We start from the raw sequence: 17,967 nt of genomic DNA, 5'->3' as shown, positions 1-17,967 counted from the left end.
AATCCACCGTTGCTGGATTGACCCCCTTCCTGCCTTGGTTCTCTCCTGGACCTCCGCCTCCCGTGGTGGTCCGGCTGGAACTGATGCCGGAAATGGACCGCTTTGTTTTTTGGTCCCTCATTTTTTATTTTATTGTTTTGCCTGATGGGTACCTACCTGTCCCAAGGTTCCTGGTAGTTACCAGGTCTGTATACTACTTCAATATATTGTTTAAAATGTTTAGAACATGTTACACTGTTATTGTATGCAAGCTTTCTCGCACATCTATATCTTTGGATATTATTGGTCAACATAGGTCAGTTGGTTGCCACCCCACAGCTCCCACATGCACTAGGTTCACCTTCAAACTATTGCTTAAGCCGTTTAGACTATGTCACACCATTATTTCTTGCAAACTCTCACGCACATCTACACCTCTGGGTATTATGGATCAACTTAGGTCGGTTTGCCACCACCTCCTTGGTCCCATACATACTATGGTTACCCTCACGCTAGCTCTCTTTGTCTGCTGGAATGGGACTTAAAATACTATCACATAATACGAACGGCTTTAATTCTCCTCATAAAAGAAAAAAGGCATTCCAGCAATACAAAAGGTTAGGCGCTGACATTATTCTATTACAAGAAACCCACTTTGCCTCACCCAACCACCCTAAGTACTTCAACAAACTATATAGTCAGGCCTACTATACCACTTTTAACAACAAAACCAGGGGCGTTGCTATTTTCATACGCAACTCACTGGTTTTTGACATTCAGAATATATATAGAGACCCCGATAGTCGATTCCTTATTCTCAAGGGCAATATCAACAACCGTGACATCACGATAGCCTCAGTATATGCCCCTAATGACACCCACACCTCGTTCTTCTCTAGGTTCTTTGAAACTCTAGACAAATTTCACTCGCCACATATGATAATAGGTGGTGATTTCAATCTAGCCGCCCACCCAGTACTTGACAGGAGCAATATTTCCCCCCATACCAAATCCTTCTCCAAAACCATCAATCGACTTCTTATCTTTCAATCCGTTTTTATTGAAAAAATGTTTTCCAAGTAGCAGATAACAAGGCTCGAAGCCCATAGCTGATGCAACAGCAACATATACGTTCATTACGTAGCAATGTAATCACAGTTGAAGCGTTCAACTCTATTTAGAAGGCCTGGTGAGCCGAGTAATCGTAGAAAGAAACATAACAAAAGAAAAGAAGTATAAAAATACTATAAAACGGTAGAAATAAAGTACAAAAGTAAAATAAACAGACAAACAAACAAGCGCAACCCTCCGTCCGTCTTCCACCACACCAATGGAGGCAACAGCCAACGCATCGAAGAGTTAAAGAGTCAAATTCAAGGGAGTTTGTACCGCTCGTACCAATCAAACCATAGTTGCCACAGGGGGCGTATTTTATGTGAGGAATTTTGCGAGGAGGCGTATAGTAGTTCGTATGTGGCATGAGTATGGGTGGTCGTGATCACTTCCAGCAAGGAGGGGGGGTTTACTTGTTTCCAGTGGCGGGCGAGCACTAATCTCGCACTTAGGAGAATGTGTGTGGCTATCATTCTTTTGTCAGGGGGGAGAGACTCAATACCCAACGAGAGCAGTGCCATACCCGGCTCCATTGGTAGTGGTAGACCCAGGACATCAAGTATAACCTGAAAGACATCCTTCCAGTATTTAGCCACCAAAGGACAAACCCAGAAAATATGGAACAGAGTTCCTAAGTTTCCACACAGTCTCCAGCAGCAATTCGGGGCCTGTGGGGCGAATTTTGCTATTCTAGAAGGGGTTAAGTACCATCTTAATAACATTTTCTGGTTAAGTTCCCATAGGTTCACACATTTTGTGGCTGTATATGTTATGTTAAAAGCCTTTTGCCACTGTTCAGCGGAATATGCTGTACCCCACTCCCTTTCCCACTCGAGTACTGCTGAAGATTTAGTAAAGACCTCTTTGTCATTAAGTAACATGTAGAACATGGAGATACCCCTAGTCTTGGCCGTAGGGCTAGTATAGAATAGGGTGACCTGCCATGGCAAGGAGATGGTCTTTATCGGATGAGTTCGTAAAAGGTGACTAATCTGTAAATAGTAGTAAACATCTTTAGCCGATAAGCCATATTCCAATTGAAGAGCACGAAATGATTTTAGGGCCGGGCCTATCATTATGTCCGTTACGTCTTTTATCCCTTTGGCCACCCAATCGTCCAGATTCACATTGGGAATTACGCTGGTCAGACACTGGATCGGGACAGGTACCTTCGAGCATACTTGTTGGTGGAAACTAAGAGAGGTAAATACCTCCCACCCCTGAAGTGACGCTAGAATCGTCGGGGAAAACTCGTCCCGTTGCAGATTAACGCTACGAGACATTAAGAGGAAGGCGTATAGATCATGACCTGGTATCTGATAACTCTCTAATTCCGACCATCTCCTGTGCCCCGAGTTTGGAAACCATGCTTTAATTTGGGCTAGAAGAGTTGCTATGTAATAGTCCCTTAGCTCTACCATGCCCACTCCTCCCGCTCGTCTAGATTTGACTAGTTTGGAAAATGCACAACGAGCCTTCCTGCCTTGCCATAAATATTTGCTGAGAAGTGATTGTGCGGATCTGAAAAAGGATTTAGGCACTGGAATAGGAAGCGTTCTGAACATGTATATCATCTGTGGCAGTACCACCATTTTAAAGGTTGCCAACCTACCCGACCAGGATAATTCCGTTTTCGCCAGCTCCTGCAGTTTGTCTCTAAGCCTGTCTAGGAAGGGCGTGTAGTTGGCTCTGACCAGGGCGGAAGTCGTTGGTGTAAGGGTGATGCCTAAATATTTTATCCCTACCTTGTCCCAAGTATATGGAAAGGAGTTGGCTAGCTTTTTCTGTAGACCATCACTTATGTTTAAGCCCAAAATGTAGGATTTGTGTTCATTGACTTTATAATAAGACATTTGGCCAAACATTTGCAATACCTGATGTACCGAAGCCAGGGATCTCTCCACATCCGACAGTATCAATATTACGTCGTCCGCAAAAAGGCTGATCTTGTGTGTGGATCTGGGGGTTTTAAAACCAGAGATCTGAGGGTGATCGCGAATGTAACACGCCAGGGGTTCCATCACTAAGTTGAAGATCAGTGGGGAAAGCGGGCAACCCTGGCGTGTGCCATTTGTAATTTGGAATGGTGTGGATAAAACTCCAGACGTGAACACCTGTGCCATCGGACAGGTATACAACGCCATAATGGCCGAGAATATTGACCCTGTAAAGCCAAAAGCACTCAGCACTTTAGCTAGGTAGCCCCAATGAACCCTATCGAACGCCTTCTCTGCATCCAAAGCGAGGAGCAGAGAAGGCGTTCTTGTTTTATTTAAGCAATGGATAATATTGATTAAGCGCCTAGTGGCATCTGACGTCTGGTGTCCCATTGTGAAGCCAGATTGGTCAGGATGCACCAGGTCTGGGAGAACTGTATTTAAACGAAGGTAAATGAGTTTGGCATAGAGCTTCAAGTCTATATTAAGAAGCGAAATGGGCCGGAAATTTTGCGGCTCAGTTGGATCCTTCCCTGGCTTGGGTAAAGTAATAATCAATGCTTTCAACATTTCTGAGGGGAAAGAGGCCGAGGCAACCGCACCATTGAACACTTCAACCAGATAGGGAGACAGTATCATTTTAAAAGTTTTGTAATATTCCCCTATAAATCCATCTGGACCTGGGGATTTGTTAGATGGGAGAGAATCTATGGCCTTCTGAACTTCCTGTGTGGAAAAAGGGGAGTTCAGCATTTGGAGTTGAGCAGCTGTAAGACGGGGGAGTGACAACCTGGACAAAAAATCATCTATCAGGGCAGGTTTAGGTTGATAGGTGTGGGGGTCCTTCTCGAGATTATAGAGGGAGGCATAGTAGCTGCTAAATGCATCCGCTATGTCTTTAGGATGGTAATGTTTAATTCTAGACGTGGGGTGGATAATAAAGGGTATTTTAGATTTATATCTGTAGCCGCGGAGTCGACGAGCTAAGATTTTGCCTGCTTTGTTACTGTTAGCGTAAAATTGGGCTTTAAGTCGTCTAGATGACTTCTCGAAGTCATCCAGAAGGCATAGTCTGAGGTCACATCGTAGCTTTGTGAGTTTGTTAGAGATCAAAAGAGATGGGGTCTTTTTATTCTGGTTCTCTAAAGCTTCAATTTCACTGGTCAAGTCTTTGATGCGCTTTTGCCTCCGCCTCTTTACCCCTGCCCCAATCTTAATAAATATTCCCCTCATGAAAGCTTTATGAGCATTCCATAAAACAGAACAGTCACCAACTGAGTTCTCATTAATCTCAAAGAATTCCTTCAAATGAACCTCCAGGGATGCTTTCGAGTCCGGTAGTTGTAGGAGTGAGGGATTGGCCCTCCATACTGGACATGCACCCACTGAGAAAGCGTCAGATAGTGAGAGAGAGATAGACGCGTGGTCCGACCAGGTGATAGTGTTGATGGCCGTTTTGGTAGTCTTGTTTAACAGGCCAAAGTCAATCAAAAATAAGTCAATCCTCGAATAGGATCTGTGTGGGGATGAAAAAAAGGTGAAATCCCTTTCATCAGCATGGTGACACCTCCAGGCGTCAAATAGACTGTTTTGTCGTATTGTTTGCTGAAGCGAAGGGCCCACGCGGGAGGGGGTGTGAGTAGAGTCCATATGTCGGTCAGGGACCAGGTTGAAGTCCCCACAGATGAGCAAGGCGCCTTTCTTGACGCGCTCAACCTTTTTTATAAGTCTGTTAATGAAGCGTAGTTGATGGCGATTAGGGGAGTATACATTGACCAGTGTGTATGTAACTGAGTTAATGTCACATATTATGATCAGGAATCTTCCATTGCTATCTCTGATTTCCTCATGTAGTTTAAAGGATACTGAGTCTCGTATAGCCGTAAGGACTCCCCGCTTCTTAATGTCGGCGCTCGCCGTGAAAACATGTGGAAAACTCCTGTGTGAGCATTGGGGTTGTGCTGAGATACAGAAGTGTGTTTCCTGGGCACACAGAATGTCCCCCCATGTCGCAGGGCTTCGGCCCACATTTCCTTACGCTTTGCGGGGTGGTTTAGTCCCTTAGCATTTATGGAGAGGAACGTCACTCCCATAGTATCTGAGTAGTATCATTGATATGAGAGCTCCATAATGGAGAGAGATGGGATGAAAATTGAGCAGACTCCTTCAATGTGTGTTTAGAACGGTCCCAGCATTCGTATAAGCATATAGTGAGTATAATCATAGTACTCACGGTTGTGAAGAGGGCCATACGGCTTTGGATTTTGTCGGTGACGGTGGTGCTCCATGGAGGTTCACAGATGAATCTAGGTAGTAGGTAGTGAGGTAGTTGTTCAGTGGTTGGGATCCCAGATGAATCTTGGTGAGTGGCCAGCCGGCCCTCCGGGTGCGCTTCGGCGGACGGAAAAAAGCAAGACATGAGAACGAAACAAAATAAGTTGAAAAGAAAAATAGAAAAACAAGGTTGCAAATTTGGCATCATAGCCGCAACAAACATTTTAACTGAAGAACAGACCAATTGGTCAAGTGAGAACAACAGTATCTCAAAGTGCAGCAAGAGGCTGCTCAGGCACTATTGGGGGGGAAAAACGTTTGTGTTAGAGAAAGCCAAGCCCCTCCTCAGCGGGACTTAGTGCTGCGGTCATGTAAGCCAGGCTTTAGGCGTGTTTCGTGGAGTTTTTGGCAGTGACCTTCGTCCACTCCTGGGTCACAGGTTTTGTTTTTTTCGCAGTGTCAGCATTGGTTGCTGCATCAGGGAGAATGTCCCATGCTCTGAGTAATGCCAGGCCCTCATCCAGCGAGTTCACCACATGGTTTCTGCCCTCTTTGGTAATAGTGATGCTGGTTGGAAAGCCCCATCTATATGTTATCTGATGATTTCTCAGTGCCTTAGTTATAGTAGCCAGATTCCTCCGTTTTTTCAGGGTGTACTGAGAAAGGTCGGCATAGAATTGCAATTGCTGATATTCTGACGGTATGTGGTCTTTGGACCGCATGACCGCCATTAATTGCTCCTTAACGTGAAAGAAGTGTACTCTCAGGATAACATCTCTGGGTATGTTTTCGGGAAGATAAGATGGTTTCGGGAGACGGTGGATCCTGTCGATCGTAATGTCGATCGCTGTGAGATCTGGAAGTAGCTCTGAGAACATAGTGGTGGCGTAGGCTTTAAGCTCACTTTGCTGCACTGATTCAGGAACTCCTCTTATTTTTAAGTTGTTTCTCCTACTCCTGTCTTCCAAATCTGCTAATTTAGCCTTGACACCCTCCAACTCATCTTCTCCCTGTTCCTGGGCGTCTACTAGATCATTGATCGTGGTGGCGTATTCGCCCATTTTGGTTTCAACATGTTCCACCCTCGACTCCACTGCTTGTATGTTTTTGTGAAATTTATTCATGCAGGACATCATGTCTGCCTGGATGGTGCTTCTGAGGGAGAGCAGCATGTCTTTCAGCATGGTATCCATGACAGGCTGATTTGTGGTGGGGAATTTTTCGATTTGAGCAGGTAGTTCTCTCGTGTCGTCCCCGGAGTCAAGATCGGGTCCTGGCACTGGGCTGTATTGCGGCTCCTCCATCCTAAATCTAGCCTTTGCTGGGCTGGCTGTTTGTGGAGTATCTGGACAAGATTGTGGGCTTCCCTGGGAATTACTGTGCCTGCTATGTAAGGCAGAGGAGAGGGGAGAAGAGCGAGCCGGGCGCACCGGCGTGGATGACACACCGGCGCCATTCCGCTTATCCCCATGCTGACTGAGCGGGAAGAATTCCGTCAGTTTGTGTGGTTTCCTGTCTTCCTTTCTTTTCCTTGTCATGGTTTGAGTGTTACCCAAGGGTATGGGAACTGGTCACTGATCGTGTGGTTCGCCTGGTCTACTGTTTTGTGTTGCTAATTGTCCCGCCGGTATGGAGCTTCGCTATCAAGTGTCCATCTCTGTCCGCGGCTAGTCACTCATTGAGAGGGTCACCCATTTAAGTGGCAATGGCGTTGTAATGGACAGCGGTTTATGCATCTGGAGTGGGGCAGCGGTATCGCAAGGCTTTTGGTTGCGTAGCAACAGCACTCCCCCTGCACTCTCTAGATAAGTGGATTACTTTAAAGCTTGTTTGGATGCTTTCTAGGATTAAGTCATACAGTGGTTAATGAATGAAGGAGCCCAGTAGACTATGGATGATTCCAACAAGGCACTAGTTAGGGGATAGGTGTAGCTCAATTTTCTGAGACGGCTGGGAGTGTTTGGGGTAGCAATATGTCCTCCAGGAGTAGGCCGAAGCCGCAGATTTTCCTGAGAGGGGGGACTGATTGAGCTTGAGTCTATGGGGGCTTAGTGTAACCCCCCCCGAGCCGCGATCGTATCCCCACACCTGGCCGTAAGTTAGAGACAGTCCCGGGGTTAGTAGGCCAGGGATAGGCCGGAGCCCGGCTACTCACTGTGACCCGCTTGAAGTAGATCCCGGACCGTGGGCTGCAAGAAGTCGCTGCTGGGCTGGAACCTCGGGGCTTCTCCCCAGCTGGACGGGCAGATTGTGGCTTCCGGAGGGGCCTCGGATGGTGTTGGAAGTGGCTCCCCCCTCCGATGGGTGAGATGCAGGTGTCGCGGGCTCCGTGGGCAGTGTAGGCCGCAAGATGGCTATGCGGAGCTCCACGCTCCACTACCGGGACTTCGAGGGATATCCCCAGCAGAGCAGGTAAGAAGCGGTCTCAGGGTGTGCCTCGTTCCTTGGTGTAGGCAGCGCTCCCCCTGGATGGACAGGATACTGTCGCCGCGGGCCCCGGAGGTGGCGTAGGCCTCAAGATGGCGGCGGCATGGAGCGAATCCCTCTCCGGTCCCGACCCGGAATCCTAGGCAGCCGTGCTCCAAAAACACCCCGGACCAACCGCAGGCAGCCTCCCAAGGTAGGCGTAGTGTTGATGCTCGATTTGAGCGTAGATTAAGGCGATGATGGCGGTGGATGCGCTCTGCCAGAACGGAGCTCAGCTTCCACACGTCCTCCCTGCTTCGCGTTCGGACACGCCCCATCAATCGACTTCTTAACAAATCACAGCTGATAGACACCTGGAGAGCACACAACACAGGCACTAAGGCTTACACACACTATTCACACCCACACGACTGCTACGCTAGACTTGACTATATATTCTCCACACCTATCTTACTGGCCAATTCTGCTCAAGCTCAAATATACCCGTGCCCATGGTCTGACCATGACATTGTGACATTCTCCACATCCTACATAGGCCTCATCCCATCACCTTACAATTGGCGATTCAATGACTCCCTTCTGACAGACACAGCAAACAGGTCCGCAATCTCCTCCCATATTGAAAACTACTTTGCAGATAATGTGAATGGAGATACATTGCCCACCTCTATATGGGTAGCCCATAAGGCGGTCCTGAGAGGCCACGTTATCAGTATTGCAGCCGCAAAAAACAAAGAAAAACAAGCAGACATCAAAAGACTTACTAACGAATTACACCACTTGTACATCAATTTACATCATTCTACCGATCCTAACATAACCCAACAAATACAGGACAAACGCAAGGCATTAGACCTGATCCTTTCTGCCAACGCTGAGCGCTCCCTCAGATTCTCCAAGGCTAAATTTATTCTACATAGTAATTCACACTCGACAATGTTTGCCAGGAAACTAAAACAAGATTGCAACCCCACTCATATATACAAGCTTAGAGATGAGAGAGGCAATATTGTGGCTCACCCGCAGAAAGTGATGGAAATATTTAACTCCTTCTACAAAAACCTCATGTCAGATCCTAACATCCCACCAGGGACCGCCTCTAAGTCGTGGCTCGAGAGCCTCAGCCTCCCCTCCCTTGACCCAAACCAATTAGATATCCTTAATGCACCATGCACGACAGAAGAAATCACTCAAATAATAAAATCTCTGAAAACCTCCACTGCCCCTGGCCCTGACGGTTATTCTTCCCTATACTATAAAAAATTCGCTCCACTTCTAGCCCCACATTTAAAAAACCTCTTCAACCATATTTTGGAGGGCAACACCTTCCCAAGTGAAATGCTCCTGGCTAACCTATCGCTGATCCCCAAACCCGATAAGGACCACTCTCTTCCCCAAAATTTCCGCCCTATTTCAGTGCTAAACAACGACCTCAAAATTTTCGGTCGCATTTTGGCTGACAGACTTGCCAAAGTTATCTCATCCTTAATCCACATTGACCAGTCCAGGTTCATTCCCAATAGGCAGATCACTGATAATATTAGGTTGGTCACTAACATTATCCAAGACGCCAATCTCCACTCTCGCCAAGCATGTCTTCTTAGCCTTGACATACACAAGGCTTTCGACAGTGTCAGCTGGTCATACCTAAACCATATACTGCCCAGATTTGGTATCTCAGGTCGTTTCTTACAGGGGTTCAATGCACTATATAGCTCCCCTCAAACCCGCATTAGGCTCCCTGGTGTTAACTCGGCATTTTTCCCTCTTGGTAGAGGCACCAGACAGGGTTGCCCACTATCCCCACTCCTATTTGCCCTGGCCATAGAGCCCCTAGCACAGGCCATAAGATCAAATCATGACATATCAGGATACATAAAAGAAGACCAGGAATATAAAATCAGCTTATATGCGGACGACGCCTTGGTTTTCATCACAAACCCTCACACCTCCATACCTGTCCTTCTTAAAGAACTAGACCTATTTCATAAAATATCTGGTCTTAAAATTAATCTAAATAAATGTTCCGCCATGCCTATTAACATCCCCATAAACACCCTTAATCTTCTCCAGTCTAACTTCCCCTTTACATGGGTCACCTCCTCGATTAAATATCTGGGGGTCAACATCACCCCTAATCACCGAGAACTATTCAAAGCTAATTACACCCCATTATTCAAACGGATTAACACACTTTTGATCACCTGGTCCCCCTACCATATCTCCTTCCTGGGCAGAGTGTGCGCTATAAAGATGACCATTCTTCCTAAACTCTTATATTATTTCCGCTCACTTCCAATTAACGTTCCGAGATCCAAGCTGGAAGCCATACAGAGACTTATAAACAAATTCATATGGGCAAACAAGAGACCCAGATATAGCTACGCCCTACAACATAGGTCCCAATCTTCCGGCGGCCTGGGCCTCCCGAATATCTGGAAATACTTCCTGGCCGCGAGGCTATCACAACTATCCCAGTGGTTCTCTCCGGTCAGGAACATTCCCTGGCTGATGTTTGAGTCCTCATCCATCGCCCCACTATACCTACAGGGAATTCTGTGGTCAAGATATGTCCTATACCGTGACCTCATCAAGCGCAACATCATAGTAGCCCATCTGTACCAACTCTGGCTCAACACTAGAGATCTTTTTCAGTTATCCTCAGAGATCTCCCCCCTCACATCATTTCTGGGAGACCCTAGACTTATCTCAGCCTACCATGATAGGCCTTCATTTTCCATCTGGATAAACTGTAATCTACTCACTTTGAATTCACTGCAATCCAGGTGGAGATTTAAAACATTTGAATCCCTACAAAGCGAACACAGTATTCCCCCCTCTGAATATGAATTTTTTTTACTGATCAAGTCCTTCTATCAAAAACACTTTTCACTCTCCACCACTCCCACAGTCACTGTTTTCGAGAGGGTGTGCCTGTCCTCCTCCAGAGACAGGGGTATGATCTCCAGATTATACAACTACCTTAATTCCCACTCCATCCCTGAAAAGTCCCACCCTATGCTTCAATGGGAGGCCGAACTGAATGTCACCCTCCCCCTGGACACCTGGCTCACCATGTCGACAAATCTTAGGAAATGTAATAGAGCAATCTCTTTCAGAGAAACCCCAATGAAGTTGTTCGCCAGATGGTACCTTACCCCGTCTAAGATTCACACCTTCTACCCTACACTCTCTCCATATTGCTTCAGAGGCTGTCAGACAGAGGGCACACTGCTTCACCTATTTTGGAATTGCCCACGCTTGTCCCCCCTGTGGCTAGAAGAAGCCAACAGATTTGAAAAATCTTCCAAACATAGATTCCTTCTCACGCCTAAAATTTGCCTCCTCTAAGACAACATCCCTGATGTACCCCTTCCATGTTCTAGACTTTTCCATTCACTCTGTAGCTCTATTCAGTGGATGATTGCATTTAACTGGAGATCTGATGTTATATCATGGCCTCAGGTACTTGATAGGATGGATCTCGTGATGCTCACTGAGAGAATCTACCATGTTCTCAATGATAGCCGTCACATTTTTGAAACAAAATGGGCATACTGGTCACTCCCTGATTGAGTGCACCATTCCCTCTATAGATATAACCATGTTCCATATTGCTGATTGGTTAGTCTAAGGCCGAGTACTCACGACCAAACATGTTCGCTCGAAATGTCCGACGGGCTGTTTCCGGCGTACAAGGCTGTTTTTTCATTTGGCCCGCTGGCTTGTACACACCAGCGGACGATATTTCCCTGCGGACCTGAACGCGTGCACGTAATCCACGTTTGACGTCACTATAAAGGGAAAGGCCAAAGTCAATGGCGACGCCCTCTGTTCCGCTTTTGCTAGTTACGGCTTTGCTCGTGTTAGTGAAGGTTTGGTTAGAGCTGATTCACGCTTCTCGGTCTCCAGGCTTTAGCAGGTAGTATTTTCTCGTTCAGTGCGTGTGCTTGTGGGTACGTAGTTGGCATTCGGGTACAGGCGTGCAGTTCGTTCTGCTTTGCAGATTCGTACTGTGCGTTCGTATCTGTGTGTCGTGCGTTCTTTGCAGGTCCCGCTGGATTTGATTGTGCTTTCTGTTGGAGTGTGTTCTTGACTGACCAGCCGGCCGGTTTGAAGCCATGATGGAGCAGCAGCGTCAATTTTCGCGAGTTGGTGCTGTTTATGGGATGGCTGCTGGATATGTTCATTATTCCAGTACTTTGGCCAGAAACAGGGGGCGGAGGCGTTTCTGGACCAAGAATTGGTTGCGCCAGCGTGACCAGTTCTCTCATATGCCTCTGCTTAGGGAAATCCAGGAGAATAATCCTAATGACTATAGGAATTTTCTCCGCATGACGGACCCCGTATTCAACAGTCTGCTGGATCTTCTGTCCCCCTATATCACGAGGCAGGACACTGTGATGCGCCAAGCCATCACGGCCGAGCAGAGGCTTATTGCCACGTTGCGGTTCCTGGCGACTGGGAGGAGCCTGCAGGACCTCAAGTTCTCGACAGGCATCTCTCCGCAGGCGCTTGGGGTCATCATACCGGACACGTGTGCTGCCATCATTAAAGTTATGCACGAGGAGTATATTAAGGTAAGTTCCCTCATTTTAACCTCACAATGTGTCTTTAATAATGTGGCAAACTAACTTTTTATTTTATTTCCCAGATATGCTGTGTGTTTAACTAACGTTCCCTTTTCTCCCTATGCATGTTGATATCAGCTTTTACATGTTCTTTTTTTTTTGGCCTACCTGCATATTTTGATCTTACCCAATATTAACCTGTCCAGCATGCTATCTTCGGGCCAACCCCCACCTTGCCATTTTTTTTTTTTTTTTTTGTTTTCTAAAAACAGTTTAAACACCCCCCACCCCCCCTTCAAAGTGTTTTTGTCCCCATCAGAGGGCTGTGGAGTCTCTTATTAATTAAGTGGGCCTATATATTTGTGCCCCGAAATTCTCCCTTCATAATTTGAAAATGCTATTTTAAAAATGTAAAGTTGCACAAGGATGCTTGTAGGATTATGTTTGCAATGTTTATGTGCCAAAGTACTAAATCTCTTTTTTTGTTTGTCCCCACAGCTACCCTCCACACCACAGGAATGGCAGTCTGTGGCTTCCCAATTTGCCGAGCGGTGGGATTTTCCTAACTGCGGTGGAGCAATAGATGGGAAACACGTCCGCATTGTGCCCCCACCCCACTCGGGGTCCTACTATTATAATTACAAGGGTTATCATAGTATTGTGTTGATGGCGGTGGTGTCGGCACAGTATGAGTTTCTATATGTGGACGTGGGGAAGAACGGCCGGATGTCAGATGGGGGAGTGTTCGCACGGACTGATTTCTATGATCGTCTCCAAACTGGTGGTCTGGCATTGCCACCAGATGAAGATAATGTGGAAGGACTTCCGTTTGTGTTCCTAGCGGACGAGGCTTTCGGCCTTGGACCTCACCTAATGCGGCCTTTTCCCCAGAGGACCCTCACCTTAGAGAGGAAGGTGTTCAATTTTCGGTTGTCCAGGGCTCGGAGGGTAGTCGAGAATGCCTTTGGGATCCTCAGCAACCGGTTCCGCCTGTTCCTGACATCGATACATTTGGCGGAATATAAATTGAACACCATTATATTTGCCTGCTGCATTTTGCACAATTTTCTACGCAGGCACTCCCAGACGTACCTAGCCTCCATGGGCTCTGAGGCAGGACTACCCTCAGAGAACATTCCTGGCCTGGACACTGGTCGCGCTGGCTTGGCCCCCCAATCTGCTCGTGAGGTACGCAACAAATATGTTGAGTACTTCATGGGTCGGGGGGCCATTGCTATGCCAGATCATATTTCTTTCTAATTCGGCCCCCCAAAGAAAGGAATATTCTCACAACTAATAAATAATTGGACTTTATACAGTTGTTTGTCATTACTGCTTTTTCTCTATTTTTCTGTCTTCCAGGTTCTCTCCAAAAATAGTGCACTTCTAGTGCCAAATTTACTTACTCAGATGTATTAACTAACCACATTTGCACATTATTCACTCATCTACTAACTGGGTATTCAGTCTAGAAATAAGAAGCCACTCATTTTTCTGCTTTTGATGTCACAATTAAATTTTTTTATTTTAGTCATTTTTCAACAAGAAATGTGTATTTTTTAGCTGAAAACATTTCCTGCAAATTTTTGGTACAAAATATTGGCTTTGAATTATTTAGTTTTTTGTCTTTATTGACAGTGATTAGCAATAATACTGATCGAAACACAATGTAAGAATAATTTCACTGAAACTATACGCCAGAATTTTTGGGCTTGTCTCCTATATATCTATCTCTAGAGATATATATATATATATATATATATATATATATATATATATATATATATATATATATATATATATATATATATATATACACTTCTAAACATATATTTTTTATACTTTGGTTCAAAATTAAAGTTATTATTTAGTTTGGTTTTCAATAACCCAGAATAATTTATGTAGAAATTTTTTTGGTTATTTTTTAATGTTTTTTTTTTTTTTTTTTTGTATTTGTTTCGAAGACATTTATTTACATTTAGAAATGTTTGGGTATTGTTTTTATACAAAACATTTTTTGGCTTTGTATTTGTTTGTGTATAATTTTTTCAACAAGATTTTAACACAACAAAAAGAATTTTTATTTTTTAAAGAAAAATCGTTAACTTATTTCTTTAGGTGAGATTTCTTGTTCGTTTTGTGATCTGAAACTGTAAACATTTACAAACCAAAAAAGATCAACACCAAACAAAAATTTAAAAAAAGAACAGCAGTCAGTCATGGATGGTGTGCTTTCACACTGGAACACGCCAAAATTTCTAAATGCACACATTCAGTGAAAACTCGCCAAATGTCATTGGTTAAACAGACAAATGGCCACATGTGCTATCTGACATCATGGGTGATCAATGTCTGTGTTTTGTGGGAGCAAACCCTTCTTCCTCTCAACTACTTGAGGATCGAGGAGGGGTTTGTACCCACAAAGCACAGACAATAGATAGTCTGTGATGGCAGATAGCACATATTGGCACACTGTGTGTGCATTTAGAAATTTTGGCGTATTATAAAGTACAAAAATTAAAAAGGGTTTTGTGGGCGGGGGATGGGCTTCTGTGGTTCAGTCTTTGACACGGCCCATCATGTCAATGATATTTTTGTAATTCTGTTCGATGACTAGCATCCTTTGGCGCATGTTGTCCATTTCCGTGCTACACTCTGAAATGACATTTCGCACATTCTGCTCCATGACTAGCATCCTTTCCCGCATATTGTCCATTTCCGTGCTGCACTCCATTACTTGCTGTACAATTATAGAAGCACTTGCACGTGAAAAATGTGCTACACCATCTTCATCCCCTAAAAAGAAACAAATTGGCATTCAAAATATGTAAATAGTTTCCAGCCTATCTGCATATGTTTGGCCCTATTAATATAGGGGTGACACTGACCTGATGGCCTGATAATTTCCACATCCCCAATTTCTTCATCTTCTATCACTCCTTCTTCTTCCACCACCTCCCCATCATCTTCTATCACTCCTCCTTCTTCCACCACCTCCCCATCATCTTCGACTCCTCCTTCATCCATCAATCCACCTTCTTTCAATTCGCCAAATTGTTCTTCCGCCACTTGCCCTTCATCTGCTATAAATTCCAAGTCCAAAATTACTTCTTCCTCCTCTCTTCCTTCCTCCTTTCTTCCTTCCTCTTCTCCTTCCACATCCTCTTCTCCTTTCACATCCTCTTCTCCTTCCACATCCTCTTCTCCTTCCACATCCTCTTCTCCTTCCACATCCTCCTCTCTTCCTTCCACAGCCTCCTCCTGCTCAACATGTGGAGGTGTTTGATTTTGTGGGTGTCTGGCCCTCTCTGCCTCCTCCAATTGCTGGCGTCTTCTTTCCCCTATAAGAAATAAGGAAAAACAAAAGGTATACTCATCAGCACACAGATATTGGATATCATAAATCGCACACATTGCATAGACGATACATTTATGATGATTTTTGTTTGTTTATTCTTTCAGCAATCCTCCATTTTTGGCGTAGTTCGAGGCCAAGCTCTGATCCTGCCCCTTTTTTGCAAAGAAGTGACACACATGGATGTCCCCCCAAAACATTAATTCTTGTCGACCCTCCAAATAAATATACTTTGATTATTGAGACACAGGTGCTTTGCATTTCCAGATGTTAAAACATCAGCTTTATTTGCATTTTGGAGAATGAATCTTGTTTGCCTGTCACATGCACTCAATTTAATTTCTGTGATTTTGCTATTCAACAATGTTGGAAAACCAAGTTTGGGGCCAGTCAGCCATGTCCAGGTGTGTTGTTCCTGGAGTAACGTCGCATTTTTGCAAAACAATGTCATATTACGCGTGTTTACTATTTCACGAAATTTGGTAAGGGTTGTTATTTGACATAAACACAATACAGTATCTACACGTGTTCAAAAGTACAAGCAGGCCAAGGATGCAGATGTTAAAAAATACATGTCAACACATTATTGCCGACATTCCCCCCCCCCCCCTTAAATAATATGGACTTACTTTTACGCAGAATTTTGAGTATCTTCTTCATGTGATGTGGCTCCCTCAATTTTAAATCGGACCAACGCTTCCGGAGTTGCTCCTTTGACCTGGTGACACCAAACATTCTCCTCATTCTCCTTGCCACCTTGTCCATTATGTGTGACTTTCTACGGTTCGGTGTTTTGTAGGGCCCACATTCACCATCATAATCCTTCCTCCTCATGATGTAAACCAACTCCACCATTTCTTCAAACGCCATATTAGTGGCTTTATATCTTTTAGGCCTGGATCGGGACGGTCCTGCCTCTGTCCCTTCACTTGCGCCATGAGAGCTCCGTGCCCGCTCGTGTGACATCGCCATCTTTCCTTCCCACAGAGATTAGGGGCGTGGAAACGAGGAAATGTCCCGTCAGGGGCGGAGATGAGGGCGGGGATTCTTGCATATGCGGAGTGTCGCGAATGCCAACAACGTATTGACGTAGGTTACGCGGAGAATATTCGCGCGATTCCAGAACCTACACAGTTAACGCCATATTTACTTTTTCAATTGATTAGGGGCATGGCAAAGGTGACGAGGGCGGCGTTTCATACATACGCGGAGTGGATAAAAGGCGCTTGACGTGATTACGTAGGTTACGTGTTAATTCAGCGAGCGTAACAAACGAGGATTTTGAGAGAGGCAGGTAAGAAATTTAAACATGGGATCAGCAGCGGGCTCTAAAATGTAGAGCCATGGGATGGGGGTTTGGTCTGTTGGTTGCACAGTTTTATTAAGCTATTATGTCTCTTGGATACCAGAATGTGATTTTCGTACCCAAATGCTTTTGTAGACATCACAAAATAGAGAGGTCAAAAATGCTGTGACTCATTATCAATTATGTAGGGTGTATTCAGATCAGGCCAAGTATTGTTCTGTGTTGGTTGGACAGAGGTCATTAGGAAGTTTCTTTCATGTAATCAATGCTGAGGGGCAGGATATCTACACATGCAATAGTGCCTTGATGAATGCTGTCATTTGTAATAATTGTGTATGGTTCTAGATTTAAATTATTTACTGCAATGTAACCAAAGGGGCGGCATGTATAAAAATAATGTTAGCTACAACCAACCAATGGGGCAGAGCTGGCCAGCATTTTCTAAACAAGAGACACTGTGTTTGTATTTCTATATAGGTACTACTTTTTAAACAACATATTCTATCAATGTAAATGCTGAGGCTTTTTTTAATTGTGTTTTTGGTTTCTTTTTATTTTTTCAATCTAGAATAAAAATCACTAAATCATCATTTCCCAATGGATCTCCTGCAGACCCAAGAGATTATCCAGCACTTGCTGGATAAATTTAGGGAAATGCCCATCCTGTGGGATTCAAAGCAGCCCACCTACCACAACAAGGACGTACGAGCGGCAGCACTTGAACAGCTAGCAGCATACATGAGGACATGGGTGCCAGAATGCAGTGCCAACATGGTGAAGGATAAACTTGCCAACCTCAGGGGCACATATAGGAGAGCGTACAAAGCTCACCAAAAGCAGCTAAGATCTGGAGCAGCAGCAAGACCACCAAAGGAACCAAAGCTGTGGTATTACAACCAGATGTCATTTTTGCGGGATCAACTGGAAGGCAGGCCATCAATGTCAAGTCTGAATCCCAACCTTCCCTCCACGCTACCTTCCAGCGGGACTTCCCCAGATCACCAC

Source organism: Rana temporaria, chromosome 5, assembly GCF_905171775.1.
Source record: "Rana temporaria chromosome 5, aRanTem1.1, whole genome shotgun sequence".
NCBI classification, from domain to species: Eukaryota; Metazoa; Chordata; class Amphibia; order Anura; family Ranidae; genus Rana; species Rana temporaria.
The sequence above is the reverse complement of the archived record's forward strand: the minus strand, read 5'-3'. Positions refer to the sequence as shown.